Source organism: Aegilops tauschii, chromosome 3, assembly GCF_002575655.3.
Source record: "Aegilops tauschii subsp. strangulata cultivar AL8/78 chromosome 3, Aet v6.0, whole genome shotgun sequence".
Taxonomy (NCBI): Eukaryota; Viridiplantae; Streptophyta; class Magnoliopsida; order Poales; family Poaceae; genus Aegilops; species Aegilops tauschii.
In genome coordinates this window covers 493,057,848-493,082,541 of record NC_053037.3, presented here as the reverse complement: position 1 = coordinate 493,082,541, position 24,694 = coordinate 493,057,848, and positions in this window count along the sequence as shown.

Here is a 24,694-nt window from a genome sequence, read left to right as displayed (position 1 = left end):
TCCCTTCCGGGGTACGGCACCAGAAATTGGCGAGGAGACGCGAGCAAATTGTGATAGATTGAAATAGTAGATCGCAAATAAAATAAATAGAAATAAAATGCAGCGAGGTATTTTTGTATTTTTCAATTAATAGATCTGAATAAAAATGCAAAGGAAAAGTTGATCGCAAGGCAAATATATGAGAAAGAAGACCCGGGGGCCGTAGGTTTCACTAGTGGCTTCTCTCAAGAAAAATAGCAAACGGTGGGTAAACAAATTACTGTTGGGCAATTGATAGAACTTCAATAATCATGATGATATCCAGGCAATGATCATTACATAGGCATCACGTCCAAGATTAGTAGACCGACTCCTGCCTGCATCTACTACTATTACTCCACACATCGACCGCTATCCAGCATGCATCTAGTGTATTAAGTTCAAGGAAAAATGAAGTAATGCAATAAGAACGATGACATGATGTAGACAAGATCCATTTATCTATATGGCGGTAGATATAGATCTCGTCTTTTTATCCTTAGTAGCAACGATACATACGTGTCGGTTCCCCTTCTCTCACTGGGTTCAAGCACCGTAAGATCGAACCCACTACCGGGCTCCTCTTCCCATTGCAAGATAAATAGATCAAGTTGCCAAACAAAACCCAAATATCGGAGAAGAAATATGAGGCTATAAGAGATCATGCATATAAGAGGTCAAAGAAAATCAAATAACTTTCACGGATATAAAAAGATATAACTGATCATAAACTCGAAGTTCATCAGATCCCAACAAACACACCGCAAAAGAGTTACATCATATGGATCTCCAAGAGACCATTGTATTGAGAATTCAGCGAGAGAGAGAAACCCATCCAGCTACTAACTACGGACCTGAAGGTCTACAAAGAACTACTCACGCATCATCGGAGAGGCACCAATGGAAGTGGTGAACCCCTCCGTGATGGTGCCTAGATTGGATCTGGTGGTTCTGGACTCTGGGGCGACTGGATGAATATTACGTCGACTCCCCTAGGGTTTGTGGGTTTTTGGGGTATTTATAGAGCAAGAGGCGGTCCTTGGGCACCCGAGGTTGGTGGGGGAGTCCTGGACTAAGGGGTCCTCCGGCGTCCGATCTATTAGACATGGGCCGGGCTGATGGGCTGTGAAGATACAAAGACCGAAGACTCTACCCGTGTCCGGATGGGACTCTCCTTAGCGTGGAAGGCAAGCTTGGCGTCCAAATATGAAGATTCCCTTCTCTGTAACCGACTTTGTACAACCCTAAATCCCCTCCGGTGTCTATATAAACTGGAGGGCTTAGTCCGGAATAATCATCATCGTAGTCATACATGCTAGACTTCTAGGGTTTAGCCATTACGATCTCGTGGTAGATCAACTCTTGTAATACTCATATTCATCAAGATCAATCAAGCAGGAAGTAGGGTATTACCTCCATAGAGAGGGCCCGAACCTGGGTAAACATCGTCTCCCCTGTCTCCTGTTACCATCAACCTTAGACGCACAGTTCGGGACCCCCTTCCCGAGATCCGCCGGTTTTGACACCGACATTGGTGCTTTCATTGAGAGTTCCACTGTGCCGTCGTCAAAAGGTTTAATGGCTCCTTCGATCATCTACAATGATGATGTCGAAGGGGAAATCTTCCTCCCCGGACAGATATTCATATTCGGCGGCTTCGCACTGCGGGCCAAATCGCTTGGCCATTTGGAGCAGATCGAAAGCTACGCCCCCGGCCGTCAGGTCAGATTTGGAAACTTGAACTACGTCGCGGATATCCGCGAAGACTTGATCTTCGACGGATTCAAGACCACAGCAGCCGCTCCCTGCCACCACGATGAAGATGACATAGATCTGTCATCGGACCATACCCAGGAGATAGCACCTGTAGCTGCTCTGGCCTTAGATCCGGAGCAGATCGCGCCATCCGAGGACGGGAAACTCAACCCCGCCACAAAAGCCGCAGATTCAGCGGCGTTGGAGCCACACACAGACCTAACTTCAAGTGACATCTGTGTCACTGGAACCATGGAATCGTCTCCGGTCACAGGTTCCGAACCATGTGCGTCTGCATACGTCGAGCTTGATCGGACATCTATTGTCGAATTTAGCTCCACGGATATCTCCTGGCACTCGCCCCTAGGCGACATGCTAAACTCATTAAAAAATCTATCCTTAGCAAGGGACTCACAGCCGAATTATATCCGGTTCGAACGGGAGGCTGATGACGGAGAATTTTGTTTCCCACCCACCGCCCACTTCATAGCCACTGTCGAGGACCTAACCGACACGGTCGATTACGGCTCCGAAGACATCGACGGTATGGACGACGATGCTGGAGAAGAGGAGGCCCAAAACCCGCCGTTCACCAGACAATGGGCGACCACCTCCTCATATGACGTATACATGGTGGATGCACCAAAAGATAATAGCGGCGATGACAAGGAAAATCCAGCTGAGGATGAGCCTCCTAAGACACAACCAAAGCGCCGGCGTCAGCGGCGCCGCTCTGAATCACGCCACAGGAAAGACAGCAACACTGGCACAGGAGACGATAACACTCTGGACGGTGCCGAAGACAGAGAAGATCCCGACGAACAAACTGCCGAACAGGACGATCGGGAAGATGGGCAAGTTAGCCCTGATGAACAGGCCATAAACGAAGACTCAGAGGACAGTAATTATGTTCCGCTCTCCGAGCAGGAGGTTAGCCTCGGCAATGAGGATTTCATCGTGCCTAAGGAACCTCTCGAGCAGGAGCGCTTTAAGCGCCAGCTAATAGCCACTGCAAGGAGCGTGAAAAAGAAGCAACAGCAGCTTCAAGCTGATCAAGATCTGCTAAACGATAGATGGACTGATGCCCTGGCAGCCGAGGAATATGGCCTCAAGCGCCCAGCCAAAAGTTACCCGAAGCGCAAATTACTACCTCTCAGTTCGATGATGAGGCGCTGGAGCCCGTACCGTCATCGCGCAATGCGGCTGACCGACCACCACGCGGTCGGGAAAAAGCGGCAACTCAAGCCGAACACCAGCCTGCTCCACCTCACCGTAAAGGCAGAGATAAAACAGCTCGGGGACATACCTACGACCTGCGGTAGGGCTTGGACAATAGAGCAGGTCAGAACAGATCGATCTACGGATCACGGGGACGCGCCCCGACATGCGACAACGGCTATCTAGCCGGACGCAACAATCATACTCACGCCCGGCCCGAGAACCACAGACGGCCTCCATCCGAGCTACTTCGCGACGTGGCCCGATACAGAGGCGCCGCACACCCCCTTGATGGATCACGAATTCCCAGAAGGGTTCAAACCCGTAAACATCGAATCATATGATGAGACCACAGACCCCACGGTATGGATCGAGGATTTTCTTCTCCATATTCATATGGCCCGCGGTGATGATCTCCACGCCATCAAATACCTCCCACTAAAACTCAAAGGACCAGCTCGGTACTGGTTGAACAGTCTGCCCGAAAACTCCATTGGCAGATGGGAAGACTTGGAAGAATCCTTCCTCGACAACTTCCAAGGAACATATTTCCGACCTTCGGATGCAGATGACTTAAGTCGTATAGTCCAACAGCCCGGAGAGTCAGCCAGGAAATTCTGGACTAGGTTCTTAACTAAAAAGAACCAGATCGTCGACTGTGCGGATGCCGAAGCCCTAGTGGCCTTTAAGCATAGCATCCGCCACGAATGGCTCGCCCGACATCTCGGGCAAGAAAAGCCGAAGTCCATGGCAGCCCTTACGGCCCTTATGACCCGCTTCTGTGCGGGCGAAGATAGTTGGCTAGCCCATTGCAGTAATAATGCAAGCAAACCTGGCACCTCCGAAGCCAAGGACAGCAACTGCAAGCCCCGACGGAACAGACATAAGTGTCAAAACAATGGCAACAATACCGATGACACGGTGGTCAACGTCGGATTCAGTGGCTCCTAGTCCAGTCAGCGAAAGAAGCCATACAACAGGAACAACTCGGGCCCATCCAGCCTGGACCGCATACTCGATCGACCATGCCAAATCCACGGCACTCCTGACAAACCAGCCAATCATACCAATAGAGACTGTTGGGTTTTCAAGCAGGCCGGCAAGTTAAATGCCGAAAACAAGGAGAAGGGATCACAAAGCGAGGACGATGACGATGAGCCCCGGCCACCGAACAATAGAGGACAGAAGAAGTTCCCTCCCCAAGTTAAAACGGTGAACATGATATATGCCACACACATTCCCAAGAGGGAGCGCAAGCGAGCGCTCAGGGACGTCTATGCGATAGAGCCAGTCGCCCCAAAATTTAATCCATGGTCGTCATGCCCGATCACCTTTGATCGTCGGGATCATCCGACCAGTATCCGTCAAGGCGGTTCAGCCGCACTAGTCCTCGACCCAATCATTGATGGATTTCACCGGACGCGAGTCCTCATGGATGGTGGCAACAGCCTCAATATGCTCTATCAGGATACAGTGCGCAAAATGGGCATTAATCCATCACGGATCAAGACCACAAAGACTACCTTTAAAGGAGTAATACCAGGTGTAGAGGCAAGCTGTACGGGTTCAATCACACTGGAGGTTGTCTTCGGATCTCCGGACAACTTCCGAAGCGAGGAGTTAATCTTCGATATCGACCCTTTCGCAGTGGATATCACGCACTGCTTGGACGATCTGCATTCGCTCGATTCAACGCGGTGCCGCACTATGCCTATCTCAAACTCAAGATGCCCGGACCATGCGGTGTCATAACATTTAATGGAATCACGGAACGCTCCCTCCATACCGAAGAACACACCGCTGCCCTAGCAGCAGAAGCACAGAGCGGCCTTTTGAAGTAGAACCTTAATTCGGTGGCCGAGCTCGCAGACACCGTCAAGAGAGTCCGGACTATTCTGCAGCAGGACAGCTCAGCTCGTCAAGAGCTCGACTTCCCGGTCCCGACCAAGTACGATGACGACTCTACCTGTTTTCAGGACCCGCACACAGCTCTCCCTTGGTTATGGCATGTTAAATAGCCTTTTTGCTTTTTTGCACTAATTGTATGAATGCGCTTTGACGTATTACCAAATTATAATGAAAACAGTTTGCGGCCCAAATTTCGCGGCCCTAGCTTACTACCCTTTCTTCTTTCCTGTTTTCCTTTTCTGTTGATAACTTTATCAAACAACACCCGTACACTTTGGGACGTTTCAATTTGCCAGGGGCTTTATTGCTACCCATAATACGGCAATAAAGTCCGAACACTTTTTACAGTATAGTTGGACACCCCAAATTTAGCATTATATGCATTGGCTCCGAATCATGTCTTTGGTCAATAGTTGGGTTGCCCGTCTCCTGTGCTTGCTACCTTACGTTCCGTTATATCGGCTAGGGTATTAAAGGGAGAACTACTGCGATTGTGCCCTGGTTTACCAGGATGAGCACCTCAGTAGAGAAAGCCGAAAACTGACTCTCATGATGCAGCGAGAGCCGGTCAGCTCTTCGGAGGTTTCAATTCTTTAGAGATTTTTTCCGCATTACGTGAGGGATCGGTACTTACCCGATCTGGTGTTTACAACATCCTAGTTCGGATACTAGGGGTTGCGCCTATATTTTTATTGTCAAACTCCTATGGCTAAGTGAGGGCGCTAAAGCCGAATAGTCCGATTGCCTGGTTCGTTGCGCTAAACACCTCCTTCAAGGACCAAACAATTGGATCAAGAGTGTTTAGATTACATCCCGAACACCCCCGTACTACCTACGTGGGGGCAAAAGCCGACGACTGGCCAACTCTCAGATTTCATATACACGGCCGCACAGGAGGTAAAATATTAAACAAACATTTGTCTTACATAAATTAACTTGTTCCATAATACAGGGCAAGATAGTACAAATGTACTTAGTCAAAGATTACATCTTTGGCGCACTGCGCCGACACAATGCGGGATCCGTCCAGGGCATTGTCAAAATATAGTTCGGGTGTGCGGTGCTCCTTGCCCTCAGGCGGTCCCTCGATCACAAGCTTGACGGCGTCCATCTTCGCCCACCACACCTTGACGCGGGCGAAGGCCATGCACGCGCCCTCGATGCAGACCGACCACTTGACGACGTCCAGCCGAGGGCAGGCATCCACCAGCCGCTTCACGAGCCCGAAGTAGGTGATGGGTATAGCTTCGGCAGGCCACAGCCAGATTATTAAATCCTTCATGGCCAGTTAGGCCACCCTATGCAGCTCGACCAACTATTTAACTGATCGCTAAATGGCACTGAATGTTCTGGCGCAAGATATTGCGACCAGAACAGCTTCTCCGTTGAGCTCCCTTCTTCGGCTCGGAAGAACTCCGCAGCGTCAAACACACTGCGCGGCAGATCCGCAAACGCCCCTGGAGAACTCCGAATCCGGGTTAGTAAGAGATACTTCTTCTTCACATACTTGCTTTGCATACTAAACGCCTTACCTGCCACAATTTTCTTGGCCTCCTGGATCTTCTGGAGGGCACCCTAGGCCTCGACCCGGGCCTCTTGTGTGCTTTGGCGAGCCTTCGCGAGTTCGGCATCTCGAGCCGAAACATCACGCTCCAAGGATTCACATTTTTTCACGGCATCCTGGAGCTCTTGCTGGACCTCATCAAGCCCGGCCTCGTACTTCTCACGGGCGGCTTTTTCCTGGCAGCTTTCTCCTCGGCCTTGGCCAGGGACTTTTTAAGGACCTCGACCTCGGTCGCCGCTCCTACACATATCATGGCACTACGGTCAATACACATCATTTATTCTTTCTGAATATACAGCAAGTCATTACATACCTTGCTTGTCTTCTAGCTGCTTCCTCGCTTGGTCGAGCTCCTTCTTGGCCCACTCCAGTCTCTGCTTTAGTCCGGAGACTTCGGCAGCGTGTGAGGTCGCGGCCAGCAACGACGCCTGCTTATTCATATAAGCCATATTTAGTTAATTTCCTGCAAAAATGAATTGATCCTCTGTCCGGCCTTTCTTTCCGAACACCGGACAGTGTCTCAAGGGCTATTGCCTATATTGGGACTTTCTCTTTTGTGTTGCTTACCTCAAAACCTGTCAGCAGGCTACTGCAGGCTTTGGTTAGTCCACTCTTGATGGACTGAACCCTCTCAATCACCGTACCCATAAGGATACGGTGTTCATCCACAATGGAAGCGCCTCGTAGCGCTTCCAGCAGATTATCCGGTGCCTCTAGTTGGACAGAGGTCACCAGCGGAATAGGCACACCCCCTTCTTTCGAAGGAGGTTGCTCGCCGGATTCCGGAGCCATATAGGTCTCCGGAATCGTATTCGGCTGGGGGCTGAACTAAGCATGGCCCCCATCGCTAGTCTCCATGGGGGCTTCCTCCCCCCCCCCCCCCCCCCGCATGTCCGGCGGCCGAAGAGTCATCCTCCGGCGCCGCCTTGACGACCTCCTGAACCTCTCCCTGGCTGGGGAAGGTCATTCGAGACAGCACCTCGGCGTCACCCTTGGCCTGGGGAGAGTGAGCCGCCGGCGGTGACTCGCTGGCCATCGCCTTCGAATCCAATGAACCTCCTGATGAGGATCGCTGGGAGCTGTCATGGGCCGGACTGCAATAGCATAATTTAACATATTAATACCATGAAGCAGGGAGGCCGGATACATGGACATATGCGGGTTTTTAGTACTCACGATGCGGCTAGGGGCTTGTTTCGGGGGCGTCGCTCCGGGCTGCTGTCAACGTCCCACGCGGAGTTATCCGCAAGGGGGCCCTCCCCCCTCTTGGGCGCCTCCGCCTCCAGATTTGTGCAGGCCGCCCTCTTCTTCCTCCCCCATCAAGGGGAGAGGTGTTTTCTTCCTCCTCCTCCTCATCGTCTTCAGCAGCGGAGGAGTGAGTCTTGTATTCGGACAAGACGTCCGAAGCTCCCTTGCGGCAGGGGCCACTCCGAACCCCCTTGGCCTTCTTCAACGGCGCCTGATAGGGCACCGGGACCAGCATCTTCACCAGGAGCGGGATGACTGGTTCCTCGGGCAGCGGAGCCGAACATCGAATCTGCTCCGCTTTCTCTGTCCATACCTGAAAAAATAAAATAGTGAGGTTTAGGTATCTTCATTGAATAAGCAAGTAGAGGATGCGCCTTGAGACATGAAAGACTTACCGCACTGGCAGGATGGGCAAGATCGTGCCCGCGGTCCGAATCTGTGGCCGGTGGCGTCTCATTGCCCTTAAAGAGCAACTTCCAGGCATCTTTGTGAGTGGTTCCGAAGAGCCTTTCCAAGGTTTGATGCTTCTCTGGATCGAATTCCCATAAAGGGCGGGCTCGGCTTTGGCATGGGAGGATCTGGCGAACTAGCATCACCTGGATCACGTCGATGAGCTTGATGTTTTTATCCACCATGCTTTGGATGCGTGTTTGCAGCGCTATCAGTTCGTCCGACGAAGACCAATTTGGGCCCTTCTCTATCTAGGAGGTGAGCCGCATTGGAGCTCCGGACTTGAATTCGGAAGCTGCGGCCTAGGTGGTGTCGTGGGGCTCTGTGATATAGAACCACAGCTTCTGCCACTCCTTGACGGTCTCCACAAAAGTACCTTTGGGCCATGTGACATTGGGCAGCTTGCTCACCATGTCGCCTCCGCACTCCGCGTGCTGGCCATCCACCACCTTCGGCTTCACGTTGAAGATCTTGAGCCACAGTCCGAAGTGGGGTTGGATGCGGAGGAAGGCCTCGCACACGACAATGAATGCCGAGATGTTGAGGAAAGATTTCGGGGCTAGATCGTGGAAATCTAGCCCGTAATAGAACATAAGTCCGCGGACGAAAGGGTGGAGAGGAAACCCTAACCCACGGACGAGTGGGGGATGAACACCACCCTCTCGTTGGGCTTCGGGGTGGGGACGATTTGCCCCTTGGCTGGAAGCCGATGGGCGATTTCTTTCGCCAGATACCCGGCCTCCTAAAGCTTGGTGATGTCCTTCTCCTTAACGGAGGAGGCCATCCACTTGCCTTGCCCTCCAGATCCATACATGCTTGAGTGCTTCCTTGAGGCGGAAAAGATGAGGACTAGGGCGTTGCAGCTCGAGAATGGAAGGGCAGAGAAAGAGAGAAGGCGTGGGTGAAGAAAGGGAATCCTAATCTCCTTATAAAGGCAGTGAATATCAAGTGCCTCCCCACTCGCGTTAAAACTCGCCTGTTCCCAAGGGATGTGTAAACGGCACGGTTAGATTACCCACGCCCATATTGATGAGAATCCCGCAATAAAGGGACACGATATCTGCTTCGACAAGACGTGCCAATGAAAACCGCGTCTCGAAACACGGAACGGCAAACGAAAATGGTTCGAAATGATGACCAGATAGACGTGATGTCACCTTACAAAAAATAAAAGGGACAATTGCATTTTTACCCCTAGTTGGTTCCTACCCACGGGTTTTGCCCTTACTTTTCAAGCTTGCTCAGTTTTGCCCATACTTTTTCCGTCGAGGTCCCTCGAATGCCCTTTGATCGTTTGACCAAAGCTTTGAAAATTCATAACTAATTCATATGAACTCAGAAAAATGCAAATAAGATATCAAAATGTTCAGATAAACATTACCTTTATGTGCATATCATTTGCATTTAGGACAAAAGCACCCTTTAAACTTCCTGAGGTAATTAATGTTATTAACATTATTAAAAATAAAAAGGTATAAACAATATTTTTTTCATGAATACAAATTACATGCAAATGTAGGTGATGTTTTCTGAACATCTTGATATCTTATTTGCATTTCTCCGAGTTCGTATCAACTTGTTATGAAGTTTCCAAATAATGGTCAAAGTCGTTAGAACATTCCTAACAAGATGATACGAACTCAGAAAAATGCAAATAAGATATCTGGATGTTCAGAAAACATCACCTACATTTGCATGTAATTTTTATTCATGAAAAAAATATTGTTTATACCTTTTTATTTTTAATAATGTTAATAACATTAATTACCTTAGGTAGTTTAAAGGATGCTTTTGTCCAGAATGCAAATGATATGCACATAAAGGTAATGTTTATCTGAACATTTTGATATCTTATTTTCATTTTTCTGAGTTCTTATGAATTAGTTATGAATTTTCAAAGTTTTGGTCAAATGGTCAAAGGGCATTCGAGGGACCACGACGGAAAAAGTAAGGGCAAAACTGAGCAAGCTCGAAAAGTAAGGGCAAAACCCGTGGGTAGGAACCAACTAGGGGTAAAAATGCAATTGTCCCTACAAAAAAGTTGTCAGTGGATTGGACTCGTGCAATATTATACTCTCTGCGGTTGTGTGTGGTACTTGTGTTGCAGATCCGGACACGTTCGTTACATCCGAAGACCATCTTGGAGTATTCGGAAAGGGGAACCCACCTTGCAATGCCGAAGACAATCTGCACACCGGACACCTCGTAATTGAAGCCTGGTTCAGGGGCTACTGAGGGAGTCCTGGACTAAGGGGTCCTTGGGCGTCCGACCTATTAGACATGGGCCGGACTGATGGGTTGTGAAGATACAAACACCGAAGACTCTACCCATGTCCGGATGGTACTCTCCTTGGCGTGGAAGGCAAGCTTGACGTCCAAATATGAATATTCCCTTCTCTATAACCGACTTTGTACAACCCTAAATCCCCTCCGGTGTCTATATAAACCGGAGGGCTCAGTCCGGAATAATCATCATCGTAGTCATACAGGCTAGACTTCTAGGGTTTAGCCATTACGATCTCGTGGTAGATCAACTCTTGTAATACTCATATTCATCAAGATCAATCAAGCAGGAAGTAGGGTATTACCTCCATAGAGAGGGCCCGAACCTATGTAAACATCGTGTCCCCTGTCTCCTGTTACCATCAACCTTAAACGCACAGTTCGGGACCCCCTACCCGAGATCCTCCGGTTTTGACACCGATAGTGGGCACAACCCTCCAGGGCGCACCTGGGCCTCCTGGTGCGCCCTGGTGGGTTGTCGCCCCCTCGGGGCACCACCCAGGTGCAACCAGGGCCCATTGCCTTCCTTTTGGCCCATAAAAAATTATCGTGGAGTTTCGTGGCATTTGGACTCCGTTTGATATTGATTTCCTGCGATGTAAAAAACATGGAAAACAGCAACTGGCACTTGGCACTATGTCAATAGGTTAGTACCAAAAAATGATATAATATGATTATAAAACATCCAAGATTGATAATAAAACAGCATGGAACAATCAAAAATTATAGATACATTGGAGATGTATCAGCATCCCCAAGCTTAACTCCTACTCGTCCTCGAGTAGGTAAGTGATAAAAACAGAATTTTTGATGTGGAGTGTTGTTCATCAAGTCATATCATATTCTTTTCTTTATAGCATGGACAATTGGTCTTTTATGTGATTCAAAGCAATAGTCTAGTTTTGACATAGTAATTTAGATACTCAAGCATATTAACAAGCAACCATGTCTTTCAAAATATCAATGCTAAAACAAGTTATCCCTAGCCCATCATGCTCAAACATTGATCCATTCATGAAACACACTCGAATATTAGCTACACCCAATACTTAAGTACGATCATATTGCCTCTTAGTTGGTGCTTTTGTAAGAGAAGATGGAGACTCAAAATAAAAATTGCATAAAGTAAAGAAAGGCCCTTCGCAGAGGGACGTAGGGATTTGTAGAGGTGCTAGAGCTCAAAGCAAAAACTTTGAGATAAAAAAAATTTGGGAGGTGTATCCATCCCACCAACAAAAACGATGTAGAGCTACAAATACTTTCCATGCTAGATATGCCATAGGCGGTTCCCAAACAGAAAATAAAGTTTATTCCTTTTTCCACCATACTTTCACTTTCCATGGCTAGCCGTATCCATGGGTGCCTTCCATACCAACACTTTCCAAGGAATTTATTATTTGACAACATAATGTAAATTCATCTTTGCATTTCGGGACTGGGAATCCCTAAAACCTTTGCCTTACTCTCGTGCAATGACAAGTTAATAAACACTCATCTTGAGAATAACACATCCAGCATGGAAAATATTAGCCACCCGTTACCGTTCCGCGAGCGAAACAAATACACAAAAGAGAAATTTATTTTGAAAATTTGAGATGGCACATACAAATTTGCTTAGAACGGCAAAAGAATACCGCATATAGGTAGATGTAGTGGACGCATGTGGCAAAACTGGTTTAAAGGATTTTGGAAGCACAAGTAGAGGTCATACTTGGTGCAAAATGAAGGCTAGCAAAAAGATTGAGAACTGACCAACAAAGAAACAAATAATTTCGTGAAGCAAGCATTAAGCATAAGTAACTCCGAATAATGCACCACAAGTAGGATATAATTTTCATTGCATGATTATTGACTTTTGTGCATGCATAGGGAATCACAAACCTTAGCACCAATATTCTTACTAAAGCACAATTACTCATCAACATAACTCACATATCACATCATCATATCTTAAAACTATTACTGAGAATCAAGTTTAGTTTGTCCAATGATCTTCATGACATTTTTTTACTTTATCCTTCTTGGATATCTATCACTTTGGGACTAATTTTCATGTATTGCTTTTCATAAGCTCAAACAAATATAAGTGAAGATCATGAGCGTAACAAATTTTCTTTCTCTCAAAATAATTTAAGAGAAGCAAGAGAGAATTTCTTCAAAATTTTAGTAACTCTCAAATAAATCTAAGTGAAGCAAGAGAGCATTTCTTCAAAAATAACAAGCACACCGTGCTCAAAAAGATATAAGTGAAGCACTAGAGCAAGTCCTAGCTCATGAAAGATTAAAGTGAAGCACAGAGCTAACAAGTCATGATATAATTTTGGCTCTCTAAAATAGTTGTGTCCAGCAAGGATTGATGACTTAAAACACAAAATAAAGCAAGCAAAGACACGTATCATACAAGACGCTCCAAGCAAAACACATATCATGTGACGAATAAAAATATAGTCTCGAGTAAAATACCGATAGTTGTTGGAAGAAAGTGGGGATGCCACTCGGGGGCATCCCCAAGCTTAGTTGGTTGCTCATTTTTGGATAATATCTTGGGATGCCGGGGCATCCCCAAGCTTAGGCTCTTACATGCTTCCTTCATCCATCGTAAGATAACCCAAAACTTGAAAACTTCAATCATACAAAACTCAGCAAAACTTTCATGAGATCCGTTAGTATAAGAAAGCAAACCACTACTATAAGTGATGTATCAAACCAATTCATATTTTATTTTTGTATTATATATACTGTATTCCAACTTTTCTATGGCAAAAACTCATCAAAGAAAATCATAGAGCCATCAAAATAAGCACACAACACAAAGAAAACAGAATCTGTCAAAACATAACAGTCTGGAGTAATCTAACTTTGGCGAATACTTCTATAACTCAAACAATTCTACCAAAATAGGAAGACCTGGGTAATTTGTATATTAATATTCTTCAAAAAGAATTGGCATTTTATCACGTTCTGGTGATTTTTTAAAAAAACATTCGGGAGCACAAAGTTTCTGTCTTTTTCAGCAAGATCAAACAACTATCACCCAAGAAGATCCTATAGGCTTTACTTGGCACAAACACTAATTAAAACATAAAAAGCACAATCATACCAGTAGCATAATTGTGTAAACACACAAGAATAGAAAGCAAAAAGCAAAAATAAATTTTATTCACTGGGTTGTCTCCCAACAAGCGCTATAGTTTTACGCCCTTAGCTAGGCATAAAATTTTATTGTTGCTCACAAGAAAGATAAAAAAACTGGAACACAAAGAGAGCATCATGAAACATATGACAAACACATTTAAGTCTAACATACTTCCTATGAATAGGAATTTTATAAGCAAACAAATTATCATGGCAAGCAAAAACTAGCATATGCAAGGAATAAGAAAGAAACAATAGCAATCTGAACATAACGAGGGGCAATCTAGTAACATGAAATTTTCTACAACCATATTTTCCTCTCTCATAATAATTCCATGTAAGATCATAATCAAATTCAAGAATATAGCCATCACATAAAATATTCTCTTCATGATCCACATGCATGCAAAGTTGACACTCTTCCAAAATAGTGGGATTATCATCAAATAAAGTCATGACCTCTCCAAGCCCACTTTTATCAAACATTTCATAAGATTGAACACTCTCCAAATAAGTGGGATTATTTTTAGCTAAAGTTCACACTCTTCCAAACCCACTTTCAATATTATTGCAAATAACATATTCATCAAGAGGCTTAAATAAATTTTCAAGATCATAAGAAGAATCACCCCAATCATGATCATTACAATAAGTAGTGGACATAGCAAAACTAGCATCCCCAAGCTTGGGGTTTTGCGTATTATTAGCACAATTGACATTAATAGAATTTATAGTAAAATCATTGCAATTTCATTCAAGGAGCTATCATGAACCACTTCACAAATTTCTTCTTTTAGCACTTCATCAAAGTTTTTAGATTCACGAATCTCAAGCAAAACTTCATAAAGATAATCAAGTGCACTCAAATCACTAGCAACTGGTTCAACATAATTAGATCTCGTAAAAACATTAGCTAGTGGATGAGGATTCATATCAATAGATTTTTAGCAAGCAAATAGAACACACATGGCAACACAAGGAAACATGAGATCTGACAAGAAAACGGCGAACGGAAAAGAGAGGCGAATAAAACGGCTAATTTTTGTGAAGTGGGGCAGAGGAAAACGAGAGGCAAATGGCAAATAATGTAAATTGCGAGGAGATGAGATTTGTGATTAGGAACCTGGTTATGTTGAAGATCCTCCCCGGCAATGGCACTAGAAATTCTCCTTGATGGTAGCTGGAACTACATCGGTATTTCCCTGGAGAGGGAGGGATGATGTAGCACAGCGACAGTAGGTATTTCCCTCAGTTATGAAACCAAGGTATCGAACCAGTAGGAGAACCAAGCAACACAACATAAGTAGCTCCTGCACACAAACAACAACACCTCGCAACCCAACGTGTTAAAGTGGTTGTCAATCCCTTTCGGGGTACGGCACCAGAAATTGGCGAGGAGACGGGAGAAATTTGTGACAGATTGAAATAGTAGATCGCAAATAAAATAAATAGAAATAAAATGCTGCAAGGTATTTTTGTAATTTTGGATTAATATATCTGAATAAAAATGCAAAGGAAAAGTAGATCGCAAGGCAAATATATGAGAAAGAAGACCCAGGGGCCGTAGGTTTCACTAGTGGCTTCTCTGGAGAAAAATAGCAAGCGGTGGGTAAACAAATTAATGTTGAGCAATTGATAGAACTTCAAATAATCATGACGATATCCAGGCAATGATCATTACATAGGCATCACGTCCATGATTAGTAGACCGACTCCTACCTGCAACTACTACTATTACTCCACACATTGACCGCTATCCAGCATGCATCTAGTGTATTACACTACTAGAAAAATGGCTATAGCTGATATGGACATTAATGGCGCACCATGTATGTGGTGCGCCATTAGTGTCCTCATTACTAATAGCGCACCAGACACACGGTGAGCCATTACTAGCAAATTTTAGTTTTTTTATTTTTCCAAATGTATTAATGGCGCACCAGGGCACAGTGCGCCATTACTAGTTTTAACTAGTAATTGCGCACCACACGCTCCGTGCGCCACTACTAACAAATTTTTTTTACTTTTTTTTAAACTAGTAATGGCGCACCAGGGTACAGTGTGCCATTACTAGTTCAAACTAATAATGGCGCACTGTCCATGGTGCACCATTACTATATGAGCCATACCAAAAAAATCACCAAATGCACCCCCACCCGGTGGACCGCCTTTTCAGTTTCAAAAAAATAAAACAAAATGGTAGAAATGTCAAAAAAATAAAAGAAAATAAGATTCCCATGTGATATGTGGTCTAGTTGTTAGCAAAATTTACAAAGATGAATTTTCGACTTTTTTGCAAAATCTCTCGAGAATTTGTAAAATGGGCATAACTTTTGCATACGAACTCCGATGAAAAAGTTTTTTATATGAAAAATCATCTACTCGAAAAGTTACATCCAAATTGAAACAGGGGAACATAGTTCAAGATTTTCAGAATCCCCAAAAACCTAACAGAATAAAAGATACGGGGCTTTTAAGATCTAGAGGGGGAAAATGGAAAAAAAATTCAAACTTACTAGTGGCGCACCATTTCCTAGGTGCGCCACTAGTAACAGAAAAAAAGTTAGTAATGGCGCACCTGCCCACGGTGCGCCATTAGTATGTCGTATATATGGCTGGGCGGGGTCCTCTCCTCCTTACCTCCTCATTGTTCTCCTCCAGTCCACCTCTCCTCCACTCGATCTCCTCCTCTCCTCCACTCCATCTCCCCTCCTCTCCTCCACCATACTCCCCTCCTCCTCTCCGGCGACCTCCTCCTCCTCCTCCTCTCCGGCGACCTCCTCCTCCTCCTCTCCGGCGACCTCCTCCTCCCTCCTCTCCTCCCCTCCCTCACGGTTTCTCCTCCCTCCTCTCCGGTGAGCTCCTCCTCCCTCCTCTCGCTAATCTCCTCCTCCCTCCTCTCTGGTGATCTCCTCCTCCCTCCTCTCCGGTGAGCTCCTCCTCCCTCCTCTCCTCCCCTCCCCTCATGGTTTATCCTTCCTCCTCTCCGGTGCTCCAGTGAACTCCTCTCCGGCGACCTCCTCCTCCTCTTCGGCGATGTAGGCGAGCTCCTCTCCGGTGACCTCCTCCTCCTCCTCTCCGGTGACCTCGGCCCTCCTCTCCGGCAAAAGAACGCGGCAAAAGAACATACAAAAAAACGAGAACAACATTGGAAAAAATATCGTGCAAAAAAATGAGCAAAAAAAAGGGCAAAAAAATCGCGATCCAGATCCAAATTCAAAATTCAAAAATAGCAATGGCGCACGGTAGGGGTTAGACGGTGCGCCACTACTATTTTCCCGCCTTCAAAGTTCAGAAAAAATCAAAACAATTCAAAAAAAAAGTTACTAGTGGCGCACCTGTAGCAATAGTAATGGCGCACTACAAGGTGCGCCACTATTACCTGCAATACTAATGGCGCACCAGTGGTGCGCCATTAGTATTAGTTACTAATGGCGTGATGATAGTGGCGCACCTTTAGTGCGCCATTAATGGCCAAAATAGGTGCGCCACTAACAGGCCTTTTCCTAGTAGTGTTAAGTTCATGGAAGAACGGAGTAATGCAATAAGAACGATGACATGATGTAGACAAGATCTGTTTATCTATATGGCGGTACATATAGATCTCGTCTTATTATCCTTAGTAGCAATGAGATATACGTGTCGGTTCCCCTTCTGTCACTGGGATCAAGGACCGTAAGATCAAACCCACTACCGGGCACCTCTTCCCATTGCAAGATAAATAGATCAAGTTGGCCAAACAAAACCCAAATATTATAGAAGAAATACGAGGCTATAAGAGATCATGCATATAAGAGGTCAAAGAAACTCAAATGACTTTCATGGATATAAAAAGATATAATTGATCATAAACTCGAAGTTCATCAGATCCCAACAAACACACCGCAAAAGAGTTACATCATATGGATCTCCAAGAGACCATTGTATTGGGAATTCAGCGAGAGAGAGAAAGCCATCTAGCTACTAACTACGGACCCGAAGGTCTACAAAGAACTACTCACACATCATCGGAGAGGCTCCAATGGACGTGGTGAACCCCTCCGTGATGGTGTGTAGATTGGATCTGGTGGTTCTGGACTCTGCGGCGGCTGGATGAATATTTCGTCGACTCCCCTAGGGTTTGTGGATTTTTGGGGTATTTATAGAGCAAAGAGGTGGTCCGGGGGGCACTCGAGGTGGGCACAACCCACCAGGGCGCACCTGGGCCTCCTGGCGTGCCCTGGTGGGTTGTGCCCCCTCGGGGCACCCCCAGGTGCAACCAGGGCCTATTGCCTTCCTTCTGGCCCATAAAAAATCATTGTGGAGTTTCTTGGCATTTGGACTCCATTTGATATTGATTTCCTGCGATGTAAAAAGCATGGAAAAAACAACAACTAGCACTTGGCACTATGTCAATAGGTTAGTACCAAAAGTTATATAAAATGACTAAAATGATTATAAAACATCCAGGATTGATAATAAAACAGCATGGAACAATCAAAAATTATAGATACGTTTGAGACGTATCACACACCATTGTCAAGCTATGTAGTCAATAAACAAGAGAATTGCACAAGGAGCGGCCGACAGCCGGGACCAAGCAGCTCGATCAGTATTTGTGTTTTTGAGGTGTGAGCACTGCAGAGTTTTTCTTGAGCAATGTTTTCGTTGTTGTTCAAAGGAGAGCAGGGTATTAACTGGGTGGGTTGTGGCCCATCTAGCCCAGACCAGATATCCAGCCCAGATATTAATTTTTTTCAAGCTGAAGATGGCTAGCCCAGCTATACTTTTTTTGAGGAATACCCAGGCAAGGTCAACTTGTTATTCTCCACCTTGCTGGGCTGCAAATCTTTCCTTGGAGGGATGCATTAGGCTTAACAGGAAAATGGGCTTTAAGAAATATTAAATGAGATGTAATTATAAAAACTGGGCAGTAACTATAAAAAATGCACCAAACACGTAATTAGTTTATAAAATATTATTTTTGGATTTTGAAAATTTTAATTTCATTAATTTTTGCGCGCGTAATGTTTGTTGGATTTTTACGTAATACAAATTTATAGTGAAATTGTATTTAATCTGACTAGAAATTTAGGGATAAAAGTATTTCAGATCCCATCAAAATGTGGGAAATTTTATTTATTTCTGTTTTGAACGGTTGGTTGAAATTATTAATGATTGTCCTAGCTAGAAAATGGGTTGTACTTTTAACAAACTGTAAATGGGTTGTAGTAAATTCCATTAGAAATAAAAAAATGGGATATACATTCTTACAAATCGCAGGGCTATAAGTTCTCTGCCACACACTTGTGGGCCTACTAAGTTGATGCATCCCCTAAAAACAGTAAGTTGACGCGTATGCATGACTTTGTCAAATTATAGTCAACACACGGTTCTAGCAGTAGTGGCCGTTGGATGTCCATCCAACGGATGTCGTGCTTCTTCTTCAATCTCGGATAATCTAGCTTCAGCCACCCAAAAAATGATTCCTCCCCCTGACATCTAGGGCGCACCGTTTCGGAGGCTGACCTGTGGGCCTACTAAGTTGACGCGTACCAAGGGCTTTGTCAACTTAGTCAATATAAAGGATTCTTGCTGCAGTGAGCGTACGATGTCCATCCAACGGCCGTCGTGCTTCTTCAACCTCTGGTCTTCTTGCTCCAGCCACCCAAAGCAGCGCCAGTCGTGCTGCCTACTCCTGCCTCTCGTGGTCATCTGTGCTGCCGCAGAGGCCTCACCGCCCCCTACTACTCCCACCGCTGGCCAGGCCATCCCTCTACTCAACCACACCCCCTGTTATTCTACGGCGACAGCAGCCTCACACCGCAGTCGAACCAGTGAACCCTCGTACTCCTCTTCGTGTGGGCATCCACTGCCGCGTCTTCCCCGGCTTCGCGTCATCCCCTTACTAAGCCTCGCCGTCGTCCACCGCCCTGGTGCTCTCGGCGCGGAGTGGTCAACGTGGTCAACGAACAACATCCATCGGACGTGGACTGTACGTGGAGAGGCTGACAGCTGGGTCCACGGCCGCACACAAGGAAATGCCTCCTTATTATGCACAAAATAATGATTCCTCCACCTGACATCTGGGACCCACCGGAAGGGCCTCTGTATTTCACGAAAAAATGTTGCTCCCGCTGACAGGTCGGACCCACCAGCTACATCTTCGCACGCAAGGAAGTGCCTCCTTATTACGCACAAAAAATGAATACTCCCCCTGCTTGCTGGGACCCAGTATAGTGGGAGGCTGACTTGTGGGCCTACTAAGTTGACGGGGACGGAGGGCTATTCAACTTAGTCAATATGAACGATTCTAGGTCCAGTGACCGTACGATATCCATCCAATGGCCGTGGTGCTTCTTCAACCACTGGTCTTCTTGCTCCAGCCGCCCAAAGCAGCGCCGGTGGTGCCGCCTACTCCTGCCTCCCGTGGCCGGCTGTGCTGCCGCGGAGGCCTCACCGCCCCCTACTACTCCTACTGCTGGCCAGGCCAGCCATCCACTCACCCACACCCCCTGTTATTCTGTGGCGATGCCAGCCTCACACCGAAGCTGAACCAGTGAACCCTTCATGGGCATCCACTGCCGCGTCTTCCCTGGCTCCGCGTCGTCCCCTTCCTAGGCCTCGCCGTCGTCCACCGCCCTGGTGCTCTCGGCGCGACGTGGTCAACGTGGTCAAGGAATGACTTCCATCGGAAGAGTACTGTACGTGGAGAGGCTGACAGCTGGGTCCACGGCCGCAGCAAGGAAGTGCCTCCTTATTACGCGGAAAATAATGATTCCTCCACCTGACAGCAGGGACCCATCGGGCGGGCCACCGTTTTCACGAAAAAAACGGTTCCCCCTGACTGTTGGGACCCACCAGCTACATCTTCGCATGCAAGGAAGTGCCTGACAGTCGGGACCCACCTGGTCGAAGCATACGTAGCGTTGTCATTCTGGTCGCGAACGTGTACGTACATACGATCGGTCTGTTCGCAAGATACAACGATGAATCATGGCCGTGTAAGGAAGGGCACGTGTCATAGTAGAGGCGCGCACGTAGCATGTACACGTATGTACAGCAGCCAAGGTAGAAGAAAGTAAATACGGCCACATACGTACATACGGGCGGGGTCTCAAACGCCTACTCGCGCATACGTACGGCCAGGGCTCGTGTACATGGCTGGGTCGGAACGGACAAACTGCGTTGCCGTCGTGTTCATGGGGAGGCAACGGAATGCGTAGTGTTCATCGGGAGGCAATGGAACATGTGCTTTTCATCGGGTGCCAACCGGCTTGGATGGAACAGCCGATGGAAACGAGGCCTGGTGTACCATGGAATGGAGGAAGCGGCCTTGTGTTCGACCGGCCACTGTCGAAACGGGATCATGTTCATCGAGAGGGGTCTGGCGTACCGCAAAACGGAGGAAACAGACTTCTCTTGGACCTCCTACGGTCGAAATGGAGTCTTGTTGGTCGGGAGGGGTGTGGTGTACCGCAGAACGGAGGAAACGGACTTGTGTTGGAGCGCTACGGTCGAAATGGGGGTCCTGTTCATCGGGAGGGGTGTGGCGTACCGCAAAATGGGACTCCACGGGATACTGTTCATCTCCACTGTCGACCTCCTCCAGCCTCCAGGGGCTACTGTTCATCCACCGTCGACCTCCTCCAGCCTCCACTTGCGACTGTTCATCCACGGGCTCCTGTTCATCTAGCCTCCACTGCGCGCTCCTCCACCGGCTACTGTTCAACCAGCCCTCTCCACGGGGTCTTGTTCAACCACCCCTCCACGGGCTACTGTTCATCCAGCCCTCCACCGGCTACTGTTCAACCAGCCCTGCACGGGGTACTGTTCATCCAGCCCTCCAACGGGTCCTGTTCATCCAGCCCTCCACCGGCTCGATCGATCGGGGTACTGTTCATCCAGCGGCAATGGCCTCTACTACCACGGGGTCCTGTTCATCCAACCCCCCACCAGGAACTGTTCATCCAAACCCCCCAACAACACTCACTATTCATCAAGGGAAGGAGGCAGCAGTGTTCGATCGGCTTCAGTTAGCAGCAGTAGTGAAGGAATCGCTCGATCGGGTTCAGTTAACAGCCATCGATCGATCGCTCGAGTTCCGTAACGCGTAGCCTGCAGTACAATCGCTCGGGTTCAGTTAGAGCCCAACGCCTCACACCCACGCGCCTACATGTACGAGAGAAACACGCATCACTCGGCCCCCGACCACCCACCGTAACCGGGAACTCCCCGATATTTTCCTCGCCCTCCCTTCTACCACGGTTTTTTCCATCATGCAAGACCCAAAGAATGTCATGCAGCTGCGTCTCCGGCCCGCCCAGGACGAAAAGTCCATTTTCTGTCATGACTTTTTGTCAAAGAAGTAGGAGCCCACCACATCTATGATGATACCGGGTTTTGTCACAATTATCGTCATAGAAGTGTCATAAGCATGATAGAAAAAAATCGTTTGGCCCAAAATGTCACGGATGTGTCTTTTTTTGTAGTGTAGGGCAAAAATATAGTTACAACAGTGAAGCGAGCAAGACAAACTATTTTGTACATGGCAAAACAAGACTAGCAATAATGTTACACGTCATGAAGCATAAGTAGGTGATATTTAAAAAATTACAAAAATGGTAGTCTATGCAGCCCGCATACTAAAATCTCTCTTAGCTCACCAGAGTAGCATGATATTGGGGCCAAATACAAAACACAGACAGGTTACAAATTTAGACAGCACGTTGCGTATAAGTAAGCAAGCAATTGGCCATTCTGTAGGTCAATTAAAGTCTTAGGGAGCATAATGAATAGTAGAGGGATTCATACAAACCTACTACAGCAAGCAAAACTATGCAATCATTAGCCTAGTATAAACTAGATTGTGAGCCTCATGCAGTAATAGTTGGTTAATATACTTCAAAGCTTCAGGCACACTTCACCAGAGTAATTAAATGGTAAGGCCTTTAATTATGTCAACTAATAGTTATACAAGTACCCAACATCAGGCATCATTGTTTGGGCATCTCATTAACCGAGGACAAATAAAGGAGTTGAAAAGAGCAAATTAACTATGCCTGAAACAAACAAGCAAATGAACTGTTGAGTTGGATAGAATGACTTACCTTAACTGGTTGAACAGGCTTAGCGCTGCTCCTTCTCTTGCAAGGCTCCTTCCTAACATCTGTACTTGGAAATCCTCAATCTTATCTTCATTGCAGCCCCGCTACAAGGTGACACAAACAAGTTACTCGTCTCCTTGGAAGATAAATATGCATACTTTCCAGTCTGCGAACAACACAAACGGATGAGATTATAATAAAACAACACCACATAATGAAACATGCCACATCTCTTGCACTTGCACACAATGAAATGAGCATCTACTATGTGTGCACTATGTAAAAACTAGGCATACCTTCAAACTGGATCTCCAGGTAATCTTGGAGAGCCTACTTTAGTGTACAGCCAAACCTTTATGTCACCTATGAGTTAGACAAGCCCCCACTACAGCAGCCCTTAGTGTTTAAATCGTTGACAAGCTCTGTTAGAGTGTTAGGTCAAGAAGAACAAGTAATCAAAACAAATAGTCCTAGTATGGCTGGCTGATACAAACAAGCAATTGAACAAACGTGTGAGCAAATCTTACATATCAAGAAAAGAAGCAAAGAAGGAGGCTTAAAGACAATCACTTGACTCACCAGATTTAAGGGGCATTTAAACATCATGTGCAACATATGAACTAACATAAACATTGCATATTCCAGATTCTACAATGGAATGCACATGTATTAGGTTATGCCATGTATGATGATGCCTAAATGTACACTATAGCAGGCAGGAGTGATTCATCATTACACGCACAATTGAATTGCAGGTTAATGGCCAGTTATATTCCGCCTTTTCAGAGCTTATTGTCAAAATAAGCCATAAAAGATGTAAAGAAGTCATTTATGAGTTATGGGCTTGGGCTTAACTTATTTCGCTTTGGAGGGGGTGTTTCAGGTAGAAGCTGACTCAAAATTGAAGGGAAGGGGAATAGTGAAATGACTATGTTGTTTGCCTATATTACACTCAAAATGCCACTGCTCACGCCTGCGTCACACCTGGCCCTCAAGTAAAAACAAACACGCAAGTGTTCATTGCCCTGCCCACTTGCATCTCCTCTCCCCTTTCCCTCTACCTCGATCCCCTGCCTGCAGCGCTTGGGTTCCTCCAGCGAGCCATCGCCACTGGTCCCATCTGGCCTGGTCCTCGACGATGCTCTTTCCAGCTAGGCTACATGGCCGGTGGGTAGGGCCAAATCTTCCAGGATGCTCCTCCCTCTGGCGCCGCCCCTCATTCTCATGGTCTTCAGCAGCTGATCCACTGTGGTCCGTCGAACGCACTACTCCGGCGGGCGCCGCACAACTACAACCAATGCCACACTCCGGCAGAAGGCACCTTATCCCCCTGATACGTCTCCAACGTATCTATAATTTTTGATTGTTCCATGCTATTATATTATCTGTTTTGGATGCTTAATGGGCTTTATTATGCACTTTTATATTATTTTTGGGACTAACCTACTAACCAAAGGCCCAGTGCAAATTGCAATTTTTTTGCCTATTTCAGTGTTTCGCAGAAAAGGAATATCAAACGGAATCCAAACGGAATGAAACCTTTGCAAGGATCGTTTTTGGAACGAATGCAATCCAGGAGACTTGGAGTGGACGTCAAGGAAGCAACAAGGCGGCCACGAGGTAGGATGGCGCGCCCAGGGGGGTAGGCGCACCCCCACCCTCGTGGGCCCCTCATAGCTCCATCGACCTACTTCTTTCGCCTATATATACTCATATACCCCAAAAACATCCAGGAGCACCACGAAACACTTTTTCCACCACCGCAACCTTCTATACCCGTGAGATCCCATCTTGGGGCCTTTTCCGGTGCTCCGCTAGAGGGGAAATCGATCATGGAGGGCTTGTACATCAACACCATAGCCTCTCCGATGATGTGTGAGTAGTTTACCACATACCTTCGGGTCCATAGTTATTAGCTAGATGGCTTCTTCTCTCTCTTTGGATCTCAATACAAAGTTCTCCTCGATTCTCTTGGAGATCTATTCGATGTAATACTTTTTGTGGTGTGTTTGTCGAGATTCGATGAATT